This window comes from Podarcis filfolensis (assembly GCF_964270895.1).
Source record: "Podarcis filfolensis genome assembly, chromosome: 7".
In the NCBI taxonomy this organism is placed as follows: domain Eukaryota; kingdom Metazoa; phylum Chordata; class Lepidosauria; order Squamata; family Lacertidae; genus Podarcis; species Podarcis filfolensis.
The window spans coordinates 59,203,684-59,222,356 of record NC_139603.1 but is presented as its reverse complement, the minus strand read 5'-3'; the positions used below and the strand labels follow the sequence as shown (position 1 = coordinate 59,222,356).

Here is an 18,673-nt window from a genome sequence, read left to right as displayed (position 1 = left end):
CGTTGGATTTCTTCCATTCACACTTGGTCATCAAAATATGATGGACTGGATTCAGGTCTACCACACATACTTAGAGTAGGCCCATTGAAATCAAGAAGATTTATGTTTTAATGCATCTATGCTTAAGTATGACTAAGCATAGACTGGTCCCAACCCCGTGTCATTAGCGTGAAGCAGATGTGAACACAACCTTCTTGGTCAAAGTTACGCAGCAGAAAAAGTCTAATTTCTAATATGGCACAGGACTAAATGGGAACTTGTGTACCTTCTTTACTTAAATGAAGCAGAATATCCTGATGAATTCAACCTCAGAATGAGGATGCAAAAACCTCCTTTTATGCAAATATATTGCTGCTTTTCTTCCATCCAATTCATTTTCCAGGCATGAGTCAGGACACACACATTTACTCCTATTTATTTTTCTCCTGCATTTCATTTCTATATTTTGGAACTTGATAAATTACTTAAATTATTTGCTTATCAGCCTGAGTTTTAAAAATGAGGTGCATTTTTCACGTCTCCTCCTCTACCAAAGGCTTAAATGAATAAATCAATTTTGGACTAATGTATGATTCCGCCTTATCCAGAATGAATCACTAAAACCGAAACAACATATTAACCTCTTGGAACCAGAGGTTGGGATTAGCATATTAGTATTTAAGCGCTGTGAGCTTCAGTCCCTCAGACCCTTGGGATTAAACCGTAGAACATTTGTTACCCAGTATGTGTGAAAGCATTGGCTGCACATGTTTACAAGCATATGCAGCAGCATGCGGACTGTATGCCTACAGAGTCTGGGCCACTGCTCTTCAGCTCTCAACATTCTCAGCCCCAAAACAGTGTTTCCCATACTTTTTGATGCCTTTGGTCTTTACACCACCCTGAAATAAAAGGAAGTGTAGTTCATGTTTGTCCTAAAAAATTTACATATAGTATTTTTCTAAATTAGCTCCCAGAACAAAGGGCAGGCATTCTCTTTGCATTTGGGGGGCTAGGTCAGTTAGTATCTGGTCTGTACTAGCTCCTTGCACCCTGCTCTTCTTTTTGCCCAATCAGCCAAGGACTCTAATATAAGAGCATGTTTTGGGATTTCTCCCATGCTTAGAAGCCTGGAAATATGAAATAAAAACAGATTCACATTGAAATGGGTAACTGGGAAAACAAGCAACACTGATATCCTTGATACTTTGCTCTAGCTATCCCTGAGTTTCTGGACTTCATAGTTACAAAGAACAACTTGAAAATTAAGGCTGAGGTTTGATGACATCTTAGAAGCTGTAAGGAGGTGCCAGGTTGATCAACAAGCCATCAGGGGTTGGAAAGACAAATACAAACTGATACGGTTTTCATCCTTCATTATGATTCCCATCTCATTTGCAGATAATTTGCAGATAATTTGTATTTTCTTTTAGAACTGGATGCACATACTCCTGGCTATCAAACTGTGATGTATTAAGAAAATAATAACAGCCCTGCTGGATCATGCCAAAGACCCCTTTAGTTCAGAAGCCTGTTCTCACAGTAGCCAACCAGAAGCCTATGGGAAACATGCAAGGAGGATCTGAGTGCAACAGTGATCTTCATACTTGTGATTTTCAGTAACTGGTATTCAGAGGCATATAAAACCTCTGGCAATGGAGGTACAACATAGCCATTGTGCCTAGTAGCCACTGAAAGCCATATCCTCCATAGATTTGTTTAATCTTCTTTTAAAGCTATCTAAGCTGGTGGCCATAACTATATCATTATCCAATCTGACTAAAAAGAAATGGGTACTGGAGTTACATCGACTCATGAAGGCAGACGTTTACTGCAATAGAAACAGTGCCGTAAAATCAAAATCATTCTCCCAACTAGCACCACAGGGTTTTGTGAAGAACTGCTTTTTTCCCCTGAGTAGATGCTGATAAAGCTTCTTCTAAATGGACAGTAGCCTCTTATGTTTTGTTTTCGCATTTTATTGATACTCGTTGTAATAATAGGATGGGTACATCAGCTTTCTCTGAGTAAACTGAAATAAGAAATGGAACCCATTTGGCTGTTCCCAGAGGATCATCTTTGTATGCTATAGATTGTAGATATAAAATCCTTCCATATATAAAGTTGTTTAACACACATAAAACATACATAAAATGAAGATGACCTATTAGCCAAAGCAATATAACCCCTCACATTGCAGTAGTACTCAGTCAGAGTTAAATTAGTAAATTAGAACAGGATATGAAACAACAACAAAAAGAGGTTTTTTCCCCCTGTGCTGTGGGATGGAATATGATTTTTGGAATAATGGATTATATTTATGGAGGCAAGTCAAATGTTGATAAGGTGACTCACCTTGGCTCTCACAGTCCTGTCACCCTACAGTTGACTGTCCTTTAATGGCTACAACACAGAGTTGTCTGGCTATACCAGCTGTTTCTGAACATCAATAGGTCTCTATTTAAATCTGCATAGTTAGGTGTGAAGTTGAGATGCTGTCTCGAAAATAGAAAGTCTGTGTTGGATTTTCTTGCAATATAGTTTTTTTTAACAAGAAAAGGAATCAGTGAGAAAAGTTAACAAGTATAGGAGTGCAATTCTTTAATGTGAGAATGTAATTAAAAGGATTGCATATTCATTACTATAAATATGTGAAAGCTACAACATATAATGTGCTCCCCAGAAGGGATTTAGATGGACACCTGATACACAGCTGTGCTGGACAGTCCAGCTGTGTGAAGGATTCAGCCCACTCTGCTCCCTTTCCCATTCATATGACACAAAGGTTAATTGTGAGCTAAGCAGTGATTTCTGGTATCAGCATATGCAGAAGCAGCATGGCTGGCTGGCTGCAGAGTGTCACATAGCTGTCCTCCTGATACTGGCATCACTGCCACCCACTTGTATGGGGGTGGGCTGTGGAATGGTTGTACTGGCAGAATGGGATACCCTTAGAAAATACAAGGCTTTGAATATGGTGGAATTTTCAAGACAGAGAACACACATGCCATACATATCATACCACACCACACCACACAGGGATACCATACAAGAGCACTGTGAGGTCTTACGTTTCAATGAACACATTTTTTGCTCTTTAACATGGCTTCATGGTACTGATTCAGAACTGACCTCAGAGAAAAAGCAGCTCCCATTGATATTGATCATTTGTTTGTGAAATAAGGAAGAGGAATGTTATGGTTAGCCTTTCCCACTCACCCCCCCGAGTTTTTGGTAAAATGTGATTTAAGATGCCCATGAATACCCCAGGTCCTGGATCAGTCATGCGAGTCCTGGGAAGTCTGTTGGCCTTCTAGGACAGGCAGTTTTGTGGGCGGGTCCTGGGCTGTTTTAGTGAACCGGCAAATGGCAGGCCAGATTGCCTGTCTGTTGCCAAATTGGCCAAAGGTGGTAGGACTTTGCGGGCGTTCCCTGGGTGTGGGACCAACTGTCCAATGGTAGCACTTGGCCCCTCTCCCAGGGCCAGGATATACTGTGGGCCTACCAGGCCAATTGGCCTCTGTTTTCTTTGCTGGTGGGAATTTTCCCATTTTGCAAATTGGCACCAGCCAACTGGTTTTTGCCAACCTCATAGCAATTGTCACAACTTTGTGAGGCAGACAGGCATTGGGTAAGTTTAGATCTTGGATGGAGGGGAGATTGTAGCCTCTGCCTGACTCTTCACGAGTAAGGGTATCCTGTTAAAAGGATCTGGGAGGAGTGGCTACTGTCCGACGCTGAGACGGAGGCTAGGCCATACCACTCCTCCAACAGGGACCATTTGGGGGATGCCCCAATTTGATATAGGTGATAGAGCATCTCTTCCAGTTGGCTTTACCCTTAGAGACACTGCCAGCAGAGGGGCTGGAGTGGTATTCGGGTGGCTTATCCCAATGCCCATGGCCAAAACCTTCACATCTGTAACCAATAAAACTGTGGCCTTATTTAATCCCATAAAACCAAAATACTGTGTATTGTTTAGTTTTTTAATCCCTGGAGAATGTCATGGGGCCTTGACATGTAAATATATGCACATCATGACATCTCTAGCAAAGAACACCATGCTTTCAACATTTGCCTGCTGCCAGTTATCAAGTGCTGAACAGTCAAGTGATGATGAATAAAGTCATATAAATGTTTGCTCAAAAGTATGTTCCACTATGTTCAATGGGGCATTCTCACTAGAAAATGGGCTCAAGATTGCAGATTAACCATGTATGAATGAACCGCTCAGAGTGGCTGGGGCAACCCAGTCAGATGGGTGGGGTACAAATAATAAAATTATTCATATTATTAATAATAGACTAGATGTATATGACAGACAAGAACATACGCTTCTGAACATTTGGTTAGTTCATTGTCTACTCAGTGCTCTTTGAAATCTGTGGGAAGTAAGTGTTCAGATTACCAGATCAAATACTTTGGCATGATCCACAAGGGCAACATGTGATCGTAAGACAATATATGCACAGTTTTATTCCTATTGTTGGTTTATGCCTAGATACATTCAGAGCAGAGTATAAATTTCAGATTCCAAACAGAGTAGGCGTGCTTGCAAAGTTGCACATGAGAAAATCATTCAGATTTGCACTTTTGGGACACTAAACAGGAAATTGCCCAGGCTGATCATTTAAGGGAAGCTCACAGTAGCCGTTCAATTCATAATGAGCAAGAATGCCTAATGTGTCAGACAAACCAAAAATGAGCTGTTGCCCTGATTTTTATAATCTTATTACAGAGCTGCAGAATTTAATAGCACTTTATGATCGATACAAACACAAGCCACATTTTGTAACCATAAAACACTGTGTGTCACACATCCTGGAGTGGCAGGAATTGATTTCAGCACAGGAAGCAAAAGGTTCTTTCAGAAAACCACCACCCACAAAATAAATTAAAACTAAACATTTATCTAAAAAAATTTATTCTATGTCATGTGATACGAAAGAGGCGGATGAGGTATCTGAACTGGATATGAGCCAAAACTGATTTTGGGGGGGTGTTTTATAGGGGAAAACCCCCATAGTAGTTGCTCCTTTTTTGAATAAACAAGTATTCATTTTGGAAAATAGGAAGCTGCATTATACTGAGTCAGATTATTGGTCTATCTAGCTCAGCATTATCTACACAGACTGGCAGCAGTTACCCAGGGTTTCAGAGAACTTCCCCCAAACCTTACCTGGAGGTGCCAGAGACCTCAAGTTCAGACCTTCTGCATGCAAACTAAATGCTTTGCCACTGGGCTACAGTCCCACCTTTACTTATCAAGAAAGCAACTGCTCTCAATGCAGATGTTAGGGGGAGAGGCCTGAAAAACAGGGAGGATTTATAACTCCCCTGGAATGTTGTCCACGGTACTCAACTCCATATTGCATATGGGGTGGTGCTGAAAAGTGGCTGACACCCAGCCTTGCCATGTAGCGCAATGCTTTTATACTGCAGACAATGTGGACATTTACCCTGTATGGACTCCCTAGACTTATTACAGCTACAGCTACAGAACCTACAGTATGGCCCTGTATCAAGCTATCCTTGCCATACAATAAGCCACGGTTTACCTGTACTCCCTGTTGCAGCAATCCAATCCCCTTCTGCAAGACACCCTGTACCTCTCAACCCACCCTCTTTGTCCTCGCAAGCTGCTTCTCTTCCTCAGGCTTTCTGCGTGGGCTGGCTGGTTTATCCTGCCAACATGACATTTCACCTGACCTCTTGGCCTGTACCTGCAACTGTGTCTGTAATTAGTCCCGGCAGTTAATCCTCTTGCTGCGTTGCCAGATCACTTTCGGCCTGAACTTTAAAAACAGGTGCTGATCTTGCACAGAACCACACAGTGTCCTGAGTTTCAGAACTCCCTTTGGGGAGAAATATAAATCCTGAAATAGAACTCCGAGAGCAACCACGTAGCAGCAAGGAGGCATTTAGGGGTATGCTCTGTTTGGTGTTATCATTAGAAACCACAGCTAAGGAAACTGTCCGGAATTAGTTCAGATGGTTTCCATGCCTGGGTCATGCTTCATTTTATTATAACAGATATTCTCAGCAACAACATTTTAGGTGGGAAAAGAAATCATTGCCAGCTAGGTTGTTGCATACATTTTGTGGCAGCAAACCTTAGTTTGTAACTGGGTTCACAGGGATTGTAATTGACAGGGATTCGCAGCCAATCCTGGCTCCCTGATGAGGCCATCTATATGATACACTCATCTGCAAACTCCTGGTTGGCTGTATTCCTGTTTGCATTATTTCAGCTTGATGCCTTAAGATGCAATGTGTGAAATGGCACTAGGTTACCTTAAAAGAAAATAAAAAATGAGTTTTGCACATAATGATAAATGAGATTGGTCAGTACCTATGGCATTATATAATAAAGTCTTTATTGAGCCAATAAGGAAGCAGACCTTCTGTTTGCATTGTATACAGAGACCAATTAGGCCAAGTGGCAGCACCAAGGGAATTAATCATTTGGTGTCTTAGAAGTGAAATCACTGAAACAGAACACTGCCGCAAGATAAATTACTACACATTCTTAACTTTGCATCTAAGCTAGTTATCAACAATGTATGTAAATTTGCTTACCTCCTCTTTCTGAAAAATACAGAAAATAAAGCAATCAGTGTGGTGTTGCTTTTTTCCTGACACAGCTCCCACTTCCTGGAGAGGGTGGGAACTAAACATGGGACAAATCTCATGCTTTGCTACTATGAAATAATCTGTCCTTATTATGCTGCATGGAAACCAACATTTGGGTCACATATATTTTTTTTAATGGGTAAAGTTTTGCTTAACACAATGTCTATTTATTGCAATGTATTAATGAGAGCAATAGGACTATAGAATGACACTGTTGTAGCCAATTAATGTGTACAAAGAGTAGACCCACTGAAATAGAAAGGGCCAATTCAAATCAATTGATTTCAATGGGTCTACTCTGTGTAAGAATTAACTGGCCACAACCCAATGAGTACAACAGGCTTTTCCAATGCTGTGTGTAGTATAAGGAAAGTAGGATATGGCTAGAACAAAGAATAATAAATACTATAGCTATAAGGGAAGGAACACAAATCACCATAGCAGCTGAAGGCAAGTGCTGACACATGTACTGCTGAACTTGTCCTCATCACATGCCTGACAGCAGACCTATATGGGGTAACCTCTGCTCAGTATGAACAATGGGTTCAGTCCCGCCTGTGTATTGCTAGGACCTTCAATATAACTTCAATCATATGAACCACAGGGACCTTGGAATTTCAAGGAGGGCCCAAAACATTCTGATGTCATCCTGCAGGCAAGGAAGGTGAAGGGATCACATCACTCCTGTGACTGGAATCACCAGAGAAACATGAAGTCTAAAGGGTGGTAACTGTAACTTTTGCTTTTCCATGGTTATACTGATTCTACTGGGTGGTTAAGGGCTCCGTATAGAGCCCTCCTTCCACACAACACAGCCGCTGCTTGTCATTCTGCAGCCCCCGGGATTGCCTACCAACTGGAGGGCTCATGAGGACAAACCTAGGCTATGGAACTCATTCAGCTGTGGAGCAAAAATCATTACAGACCTGCTTCTTGCACAATTTCCAAAAATAAATGCAATTCCAGGTGCTGTCAGTGAGTGCTGTTTGGACATGAGGTACTTGACATTTTTTTAAAAAACAACCACCACAAAACAGGCCTCCGGTATATCAAAAAGCCAGCATGAAGAAGAAATATATGTTTGACTTTATATTATGCCAATCAATTGCTGGAGTAAATTTCCCCGCTTAAGATTTACACCACCACTGAATCTTGTTCCGTCTGGAAAATTGGCATGATATGGGCAGAAAATGCCTGGGCTTAAGCTGACATGCTGCACTTCAGATACAGTGTTTTGCCTGGGCTAACTTCTACTGATAAGCCACGCTACTAACATATGTCTACAGTGGATATACAAGCACTATCTCACATTGGAAATAGGAGCAGTTCATCTGGTGGGTCAGCAATTGCCTCTCAGCAGTGACAAACAGTCCAGATTCAACACAATGTAACAGCAATCTGACATCAGAAAGCACAACACTGAAATCAGTGGAAGAACATGTCAACCTCTGAAGGCACTCTGTTACTGACAATCAAGCGGCTACCCTTGAGCAAATAAATTTCAAAACCAGTCTTCAGCATAAAGCCATTGAATTACAACTTGTCAAGTTAATGGACTATGCTGAAATGGCAAAATTAACCGGAATGGGAAATGTTTATTATGTATTTGCAAAAGTATTGTAATCAAGTTAATACATTGGCAGGATTTTAAGAACACTTGCAATTTTAGAGATAGTATGGGAAATTTGAGGTTATAAATAAGTTGGAGTAGAAATGATATGCAGTTGGGGGGGGACTTTTAAGGAAGCGGGGGGGGGGGGTCACGGTATTTGGAGAATCCCATTTTATGGATTTGATAATGTATTTGTGTGTATATTTTCTTAGTTTGTTGTTGTTATTGATTATTTTCTATTTTTGTTACTTCTGTTAAAAACTCTCTCTCTCTATATGTATATGAATTATCACTTGTCAAGCAGTTCAGCTCCATCACGTGTGGACTGAATAAAGAAAACAGGTGCTGAAAGTGAGTGCTGTTTGGAAAAGAAAGCAGGTTTTTATCCCAGGATGTTTGTTAGATTGCCAGTGTCAGGATGTCTGTATTATCATCAACAATGCTCTCTGAATGGTTGCTGTAATGATTTTATACACTTTGAAGGATTAATATGGTCATCATGGTCTGATCTTTTTGCATTCCCTTTCCCTCCACTGCTCAGGATTCCTGTATTTGACAACTGAGATATATTTTTAGGAACCTCCTATTATATTGGCTTTAATTTGTTTTACCTGATTTTAATATTGTATCTTAAAATTATTGTAACTGGCCTTGGGGCCTCATGGCAAAGGGTGGATACAAAAGTAATAAATACTACCTTCTCCTCCAAAACCATGTAGATAAGATACTTGCCAAATTAGCTGATGAAGTGAATACTAATCCCAGAAACTCTCTATCCTCCCTTCACTTTCACAATGACCCATACTGCCAGATTTGATTCCTAACCAATTTTGGTCCTTTGCTTAAATATGGTAAAAGAATGTACTGTTTGACTTCCTATTCTGGGCCATGTTTTATTTGTATGATCTAACGACAATGCCTTAACTGGACCAAGTACTGTTTTCCTTTGTTGCTGTTTTGTGTTGTGGAATTCTGGAAAAATCTATTAAATTAAAATCTATATTTAACTAACCCCATAAAAAATAGCAACCTGTTATTCTTATTCCAACTGGCAAATTTAACTAGGACTGAGAAATTTATCTCGGAGTATATGTGGTGACAAGGGATGCGGGTGGCGCTGTGGTCTTGCCGATCGGAAGGTCGGCAGTTCTGTTATTTGGTCCCAGCTCCTGCCCACCTAGCAGTTCAAAAGCACGTCAAGTGCAAGTAGATAAATAGGTACCGCTCTGGCGGGAGGGTAAATGGCATTTCTGTGCGCTGCTCTGGTTCGCCAGAAGTGGCTTAGTTTTGCTGGCCACATGACCCAGAAGCTGTCTGCAGACAAACGCCAGCTCCCTCGGCCTATAGAGCAAGATGAGCGCACAACCCCATAGTCGTCCGCAACTGGACCTAGGTCAGGAGTACCTTTTATATATGGTGACACATATAAATTCCCATGGGACTTCTGTAACAAAAAAACACTTTGCCTGCCATTTCATTCTAGAAGTGTTCTGTGAGCAACACTATGTCATTATGTGATGCCATTCCTAGATGGATTCTGAACAACAACAACAAAGAATAATATTGCTGCAAGCTTACATCTGATAGAAAGAGCTCACCTTGGCACTACAGTCTTAAATATTTTGCCTGCATTTCATTACCCCAGAAGCACTGCTATCCACCCCCCTTCATTGCCCAGGAATGGAGTAGGAAAAAAGGGAGTTCATTTCAGCTCAGCCCAACACCACTATTTCTGTGATTAGCCATACAGAGGTTGATTTAATGCTGTTGTTTTTCCTTATCTGTGGGCTTGTGTAAACTCAATATAGCTGTTCCCTAACATGTTAGGACAGGAGATGAAAATCTGTAGTAGCATATTAGCACCCTTTCCAGAAGCAGCATCTTGTTTGATATACTTGCTATATTGAGGTTGACAGAGCACATTTTGTTGTGACTTCCAAGCATATTGAATGTATCTGCCTTGTGTTGTAGGCTTTATGCATTGAAACATGCAAGGAAAACATGTTTTAAGGAAGATCTGCACTGAAAGCCAAAATATACCTACACAAAGTAACACAGGCAAGTAGTTGAAACAAAATAAAAAATAATAAAATTCCTTCCAGTAGCACCTTAGAGACCAACTAAGTTTGTTATTGGTATGAGCTTTCGTGTGCATGCACACTTCTTCAGATACAGGCAAGTAGTTTATTCACCCTGTACTTTGCAATCCAAAAGTAGTTATAAATTAGCTGTCCATTACCTCTGAACTTTCAGAGTTGATCTGATTTAAAGATTTTATACATGGCACACGCAGCCACATTTTTTTGCTTTCCAGTTTTGTACAATAATTTACTTTTCCTGGATTTTTTCCATTAACTCCAGTAACAACTGAACGGTATTTTTGATTGCAATATGATCCATACTTTAGCAAATCCTAAGTGAACTTTGGAGTTTATTTGCTTATTGCTGGGTGTTCTGCTACTGGGATAATGAATGGAAGGTAGCTTGCCCAATTAATCTAGAAAACACGCTCTATTCCAGTATGCATCCACACAATTTATTTTTAAATTCCCACAAGAACTGTGGCCATTGTTTCAACAAGACTTATTCAAAATCCAGAAGTGAAGACAGTTATTACTTACACAGACTGAACACACCTTTGGGAAATTTTGAAAGGAATTTTTTCTTTTAAGAGCAAGTCAACTTGCAGTTTAATAAACTAAAATACCGGGTACATCTCACTAGCTGATGGAGGAACATTTAAAATCCCAAAATGGCATTCAAAAGCAAACATGCCCGGTCCACCAGTAATTAGGAACATACATTATTGTATTATGGCTATTTGAGCACTATTACAAAAATTATATTATTTAGGCTCTCCAATATAAAGTATAGTTTTGTTTTCTTTAAGCCTATGCCTTTTTGGGGGGCTATATGAAACTCACAGTAAAAATTCTGGGAAAAATGTAAAACAAGTATTTTGAAACATCTGTGCTTAAATAATAACTGATTTGTAAGATGAGCATGTAGGAAAAAGCTGACACTATGTTCAGAGGTACGTACATCTTTTGTCCTACTCTCTCTCTACTCTTACTTCCTTTCTCAAATATTTGTATCTGATGCGTTGCCTTTCATCAGCAGTGTAGTCCACCAAGGACAGGAACTTGGTGCTTCTATCTTGTAAATGTATACAACAAAATCATAAGCAGCAGTCACCTCTGTGCTGAGAATAGTACAGGAAAAATGTCACAAGCTTAAATCACAACCTCCTCTCCGATCTAAATTAATAGCAGTAATCAAAATGGTTGCTTTCATTCAATTGTGTGTGACTTGTTTATGCTGGAAAGAAAGGCTAATATGTAAATCATGTTTGTGAAATTGAAAACGGTTGTATAGTAATCACTGAATATCTTGCACACTAGGAATGCTTGGACTTTATTCACATTCATATTGATGTTGACTCTGGTGGTCTATGATCTGATGCATGCCATTTGATTATGTGATAATCTAATACAGCCATAAAAATTGATTCTGTTCTAAAATGCACTTGAAGGTACATCAGACGGCTTGTCAACCCGCTCAAGGAAAGAATAAAGTGCTAAGAGTGGATGCACAGCCTTGCTATATATAGAAATCCTATTACAATTACCCTTAACTGTCCTCTGCCTTCCTATACAGCAGCTTCTCCCACCCCCGCCCCCACGGTGTCCTCCGTTATCTCCCTCTGTTGGTAAATATAATGCGAACATTTTTATGTAAACAGAGAGCAGAGCAAAGACCTCCCCTATTGCTCAGAACAGAACCCCAAGTTGTATTTTACAACCCCATGTCTTAGTAAGTCCTAAATGTGTTATTTAATAATAGACCAAAAATATTTTATCCTTTGTTGAGCTATTGATGTGTCAAACTGTGTGGTATACCAAGTTTAAAATAAATGTCCAGGCATAATTAACATTTACAGAAAGCAAATCTATAAAATAAAATCTGAGGGGTGCTAAAAGGTATTAAAAATAATAATGATTGAATGATTATACATTCTATAGACTACCAACCTGTAATAACTAGTTGAGCAGTGAATATCACATTTGAACAGTTATTTCTATACTGCACCTACATTGTTGTCAAAAGTACTTTTCCCTACAACAACTTTATTGCTAGCAAGGTTATTCTTTTTTTTCCTCTTTAAAAGTCATGGCCATTACAGTACACATTTTGATAAGTTTCATTACAATAAAATAACTGCTGCATTATTCATTCATTCAAAATGCTGGCATTTTCTCCCTAGTCTAGACATATGCCTTTAGTGGAAATGGATTGTCTGGTACCAACTATATTTTATAATATTGAACTTTCTCACTTGGCTTATTGACATGCTTGGAAATTGGCATCTAAGGGCTAAACTACACACTCTGTTAAAAGCATCTTTAAGTAATGTGCTTAGTAGTGTAGTGGCCACACCACTTTTCTTAGAAAAGAAGACACAGGATTGGGTCCATGTTGTGGGGAAATGAGGTCCACCCTTTCCCTCAACTTTTTGTGTGTCAAGAATTACCTTCAGTTAATATTTGCACTGAAGTACCTTTGGGCATAATTTCTGGTGGAAAATGGGGTTGGGAGAAGGGTTGTAACTAAGCACATTAGTTCAAGATGCTTGCAACATAATGTGTAGCTTAGTCTTAACTCTATACACTTGTGGATCTATCTATACTAGATGCGGTCTAGATCTTTCTTTCAGGGGACTGCAAGACAAGCAGCAGTAAAATCCTAACACATTTTTTCAAAAAACCACACAGGTAAAGACCATTAAACAATAACAGCATATGTTATTTAGGAAGCACAGTTTCTAGTGTATCTGTGGTCTCCTGGACAACCTGTAAACTTACCAAAGTTACTACTCTTCTTCCCTGGAGCCAACAATCTTTCCTGGCCAAAAGGTTTGGTTGTATTTACACACAGAGAGGGTAAAAAATAGGAAAAACCATCAACTCTTATCTCAGCTATCTTTTCTCTCTGAAATTTAACCCCCCCCCCCACACACCTGCATTTGTATTTGCCTACTGTAATTGTCACAACCCACAACCAGCATGTTCTTGGGAATTTGCTTTCTTTTGAGTCCTTTTCTACACACCAGCAAAAGCACAACAGCTACGTTCATCATAATTGCTCTCTTTAATCCTTCTCAAAAGCAGGCACTATCAGTTTAGTAAATATACTGCCCTGGTGTGCAAAAAGGAAGAGTCTGATAAGACTGCTGGTTGAAAGGATAAAGAAAGCTTAAGATTTATTACTCATAGCAAACAAACCCATTCTAAGCATAAATTTAAGATGTGGCCAAATTGGAGTCAAGAAGTTAGCAATATCACATGCTAACTGATACTCTAACCGGCTTGAACTAACTAAACTTAGAGAAGAGGACATAAAGTCTAAAAGGAAGTGATCTACTCTATCAACAAGTAGTTACTTAAGGAGGAGTCAGCGAGGAAGAATAGGTTACCTTTCTGTCTATTGCTCTCATTGGTTCAGACAACGTTGTGCAAGTTTACTCCTAACAATCAACAGCATCGTAGACACTCAAAACAGTCGATCAAGGGTTAGGTAAAGGTAAAGGGACCCCTGATCATTAGGTCCAGTCGCGGACGACTCTGGGGTTGCAGCACTCATCTTGCTTTACTGGCCGAGGGAGCCAGCGTACAGCTTCTGGGTCATGTGGCCAGCATGACTAGCCGCTTCTGGAACAGCGCATGGAAACGCCGTTTACCTTCCCACCAGAGCGGTACCTATTTATCTACTTGCACTTCGTGCTTTCAAACTGCTAGGTTGGCAGGAGCAGGGACCAAGCAATGGGAGCTCACCCCATTGCAGGGATTCAAACCACTGACCTTCTGATTGGCAAACCCTAGGCTCTGTGGTTTAACCCACAGCGCCACCCGCGTCCCTTCCATCAAGGGTTACATTTAGATAATAAAACAGCCCTGGGGACAGAATCCTGGAGTGTCCCACAGACTAAACTGTTCAGTGCTAATTGAAGTGTCCATTGAAGCAAAAGGCCGAAGAATTCTCAGAGTGATATTTTACTATGTATTCCAGATCCAGATTGTAGACTACAGTAGCAGTGGCAAAGGGATACAACCCTAAGGCACCACTGTTACACTAACCTCTGGCACACATCTCAATAAGGGAAAAAACGTACCGGCAGTAGTATACTGCTAGTGGAAATCTATAGTAGTATACTGCTAGTGGGTAAATTTTTCCTACAAAAGAATTCATACTACTGATGATGAAAGTATATATATATGATGTGCTATTTTTGGTAATTGGCAGCATCACATGGTATATTTGCCTGCAATATCTGCTCACTAAATAGGAAAATATCACACAGGTGCTGTGGCGCCTCTTATGTGGGACTTACTTCTATATATGTGTGCAGAGGGCCACAGCTTTGACAACATAAGAATAAGAATAATCAAAACAAATATGCCATCATGAAATGGATGCAAACAGGCTGAATTAATTAGCATACCGTGGCAAAGGCAGGTAGCATGTTTAAATACCAATCATTACTTTGTAACAAAACAGGTGCTAAAAGTACTGGACTTATTTCCTTCGCTCTAATTACGCAGTTTCACAAAGGTGTGTGTTATGCTCACTTTCTGAATTATGAATGGTTGAATTCCTAAAGAAAATATCAGAACTGAAATTAATGGGACAATGTTCTTTCCATTGGGATAAAACTGTTGGCATAATTGTGTTAACCATTTAAGTGATATAAAATATCCATCTCTCTCTTACATAGGTGTACATTCTTTCATACACACATTTGAATAAAAGACACTCAACATTTAAACCTTTCACCTTTGTTTCTACCATTTTTGTATATAATCATTTATCCTCTTATAAATGTTAGCTCCTTTGGACAGCAGAAGTATTTTGCTCCTGGTTAAAAGCAGAGAGAATGACCTGGCCAACCAACACAGATTTCAATGGGTAAAAAGTTAAGCATGTGAATAACTTTCCAGTGGAGCTTGACTTTTCTTATAAAGATAGGATGCAAGCAGAAGATACACAGAGATGAACTTCAGCCATGGGCTGAGGCTAACTGAAGTGATTGGCATACCAGTTAATTATGTATTATTTTTATTAGTTGCTTTTTCATTCCTTTTTATCATTAATTGACAATTAAACATTTAAGAAGGTTATGCCTGTATTAAAAATCTGGAAAGTGAACGTTAACAATGTGTTTGGATTTTCATACCTTAGTTAATTTAGCTGAGATATACATGAGCTTTTTGTTTGTGCATGCAGCTCCTTTGTCATAAACCTCAGCTGGATCAAGATTTTAATTAACCACTAACCAGTTTTCTGTTTCATCTGAATTTGGAAATTATGGTAAGCAGCTCCATAACAATCCAGGATATTAAACTAGCTTCAAACTATGGTGTAGCTATTGTCAGAAGTTTCCTGGTTTAATTGTGACTTGGGTGAATGGATTCCACGTGAGAGCAAAACACTGTGCATATCTCAGCTTAATAAGTGAAAACTTCATCTTCCAAAGCAGCTCACTCTCTTTGAAGCTGTCTCATTCTAGCTCATCAGAAAAGCATTTCCCACGTTTATAAAGAACTGCCACACAGCAACCCTCAGAAAAGAGCTGATTATCAACAAAAATACTATGTTATATGTCTCAAAGGGATTTATTAATATGTGACCAGATGGTAACTAGCATTAAACATTTAACTTTTAACCACCAGATTAAGGGAAATGGTTTATATTCACTAACAGAGACAGTTTTTGCAGTAATCTAATTTAAGTCGTTAACATTACAAAGAGGATTGATAGAACTAATCTAAACTCATCTAAGAGAACATGAAAATGGGAGTAGGCACACTTAATAAATTATAAAACTGTGAATAAGAAGACAACTTTATGCCCAGAGTAATAAAGCTAAAAAAAAGCCCCAGGAAGTCTTCTGAAAGATTTACATACTGGGTCTTTCAAGCACAGCAATATTGATGAATTAAGAGGATTAGACTCAAACAAACAAGAGGCCCTAAAGAAGGATGGATAGATAATTCTGATAATGGAAAATGATATATAATACAGATAATGGAAAGCAGGTGGAGAAGAGGGAGAGAATGGCAAGGCCTGAGCTTATTCTCATGATCTTATGAACCTATTTGAAAGCCAGTGAAGTGTAGTGTAAGGGTGGGCAGAAAGCAGATCAGTATCTACTCCTGGAAGATACTCTGGGCAATATGCAACAAATTAGCAATGGGTTCTGACCCCAATTCCAAAACAACCAAAACAAATGAAGCTGCAAATCAAGAGAATTTCTCTACCATAGCTGGCCTTGTGCTAATCACATTATCTCTCAGCCCCAGTATTCACAACCTGTGAAATATTAAGTAATAATTGATTGCTTTTGACCAGGTCTTTTCTGAATATCTAGGTTTCTGTTAAATTCTCTGATCTGAAGCTTAGCGTCAAACTAGATGTGACTTTTTCACACAGTCACATATGATGTCACTTTTTTGTGTATTCAAATAGTTGGTGGGTGGGGTGGAGCAATCAACATTTCACATCTGGCTTTGAATGGGGGATCTTGAATTTTAAGTAAACCAAAAAGATCCAAATGCCACAATCTTGATGTAACAGACAGAGGGCTCAGCCTGACACAGAGACACCAAAACTGAAATTTCTGACTTACAGCTCACTGAATTACATTGTTCCTTTCACCAGCTCTCAACTGAGCTTGTCTTACACAGTTTTGGAGATGAAAAAGTCCAAACACACTGCTCTGAGCTCTTTAGAAGAATGGTGGCAGACAACTGTGATAGATTAAAAGACAAACTGTTCAAGGACAATGACCTTTTCATTATGTTTTCATTATGTTTGCTTATATAAGCCTTGTGTTCCAAATATGGAGGGAATGCCAAAGGGATGGAAGAAGTCATCAACCAAGGCATAAACCTACTGCAGCCATGACTATCACCCCTAAAGCAGGAGTGAAACAATTACAGATCTTGCTTGGCATTTCTACCTACAATATTGGCATAAAAACTGATGCTGCATTAGTGAATTCTTGGTACGTCTTAGTACATCTAAAGTCATAAAACGTGTTAGAACTTTTTACAAATGGAGAGTTGCTTTGCATGCCATGCTGAGCCAAAGTTTGGCTTAGCTAAGTGCAGAGTGGGAGCAAAAAGGTCTAGGGAAGAACAAAGCAACTGCGATTCATGAAATCTTGCTAAGCCAAGGTTACCAGGCCAGTAAGTAGTTCTTAAAACATTTGCCATTTGCTTTAGAAAGAGCAGGGAGTTGTATGTGTGTTAGTAAAAGGCTAAAACAGCCCTATTTCGTGACTGAAAAAAGCACTTCTAGACAACTTAATCTAGACGAGACGCTACCCCCCCCATTATTTTGACTTTTTCAGTGCTGTAATCTTTCTAGATGAATATAAATGATTCTTTCTGAGCTCAAATTTGTGTTTTGTCACTTGTTATTTAAAGAGATTTATCCTGGCTTGACACTGGATCTACTCTATACTTCAGAAATTCCAGTGTAATAAATCTCTCAGTTCCTTTTAGAAAACAGATCATTAAAAAGGGCAGACAGATGGAAGTCAATGTGCTGTTTTGTAATATGTCCAGCATTACTTAAATTAGATAAATACCCAAACCCGCCAGCCTTAAATCTCTCCTTTCTCTCATAAAATCCAGTGAGATTAGGAGAGATGCACAAATCAAATTCCAATGCTGGAAAAGCAGCACCCAGGACAATGCACACTGCCGAGACACGTGAAAGATGAATGAATTACCCATAAGCCTGCAAAGGTGAACTTTAACCTGCTTCTGAATGACTAAAATGATTACTGAAATCCCATTGAGAAGTTTCAGTGATAGTAGAACAGGCGGGAGCGGACAGTCTATAATGAGCTTGAACAACATGTTTTCTGAATGTTCCTGAAATATTCCACAAAACATTTTTATGGAAGAATTCTTACACTCTCCACAAAATACACTGCCAAACTGAGAAACACATTTCTGCAAATACAAATTCACTGTTTACACAGCAGCATTGCCAGCCTTTCTATAACTGCACAGATGGGTAAGCAAAAACCCAGACATCAAATAGCCACTGCTGATTTAAAAAACAGCCTTACAGATAAAGGACTGTCCTCTGACAGCCCTTTAAATAGAGAAATTCCTAGGTCAAGTAGGACCCAAGGCCACCTAGCTAAGATGACTACTCCTTTGGATGCAGTTTCCTAAATAAGCTATATTTAAACATTCTGAAATATTATTAATAATAGGCATTCTATATTCCGAAGAGCATTGTAACTATGAATTAGTAGAGTGGAGTCATTGCTAGAGTACATTGCATACAGTCACTGCGGCTGCCTTCACAACAGATATAAAAATAATAATTATAGATAAAAGTGGCTCAGGGACTTCCTTTACTTTCAGCAAACAG

At 39.4% G+C, this 18,673-nt stretch overlaps 1 protein-coding gene across 3 annotated transcripts in view; it reads right to left on the bottom strand.

Moving 5' to 3' along the window:
• KCNB2 (potassium voltage-gated channel subfamily B member 2) overlaps positions 1-18,673 on the bottom strand; it is a 224,321-nt gene that overhangs the window by 19,996 nt on the left and 185,652 nt on the right. The gene's annotated exons all lie outside the window — the stretch shown is intronic.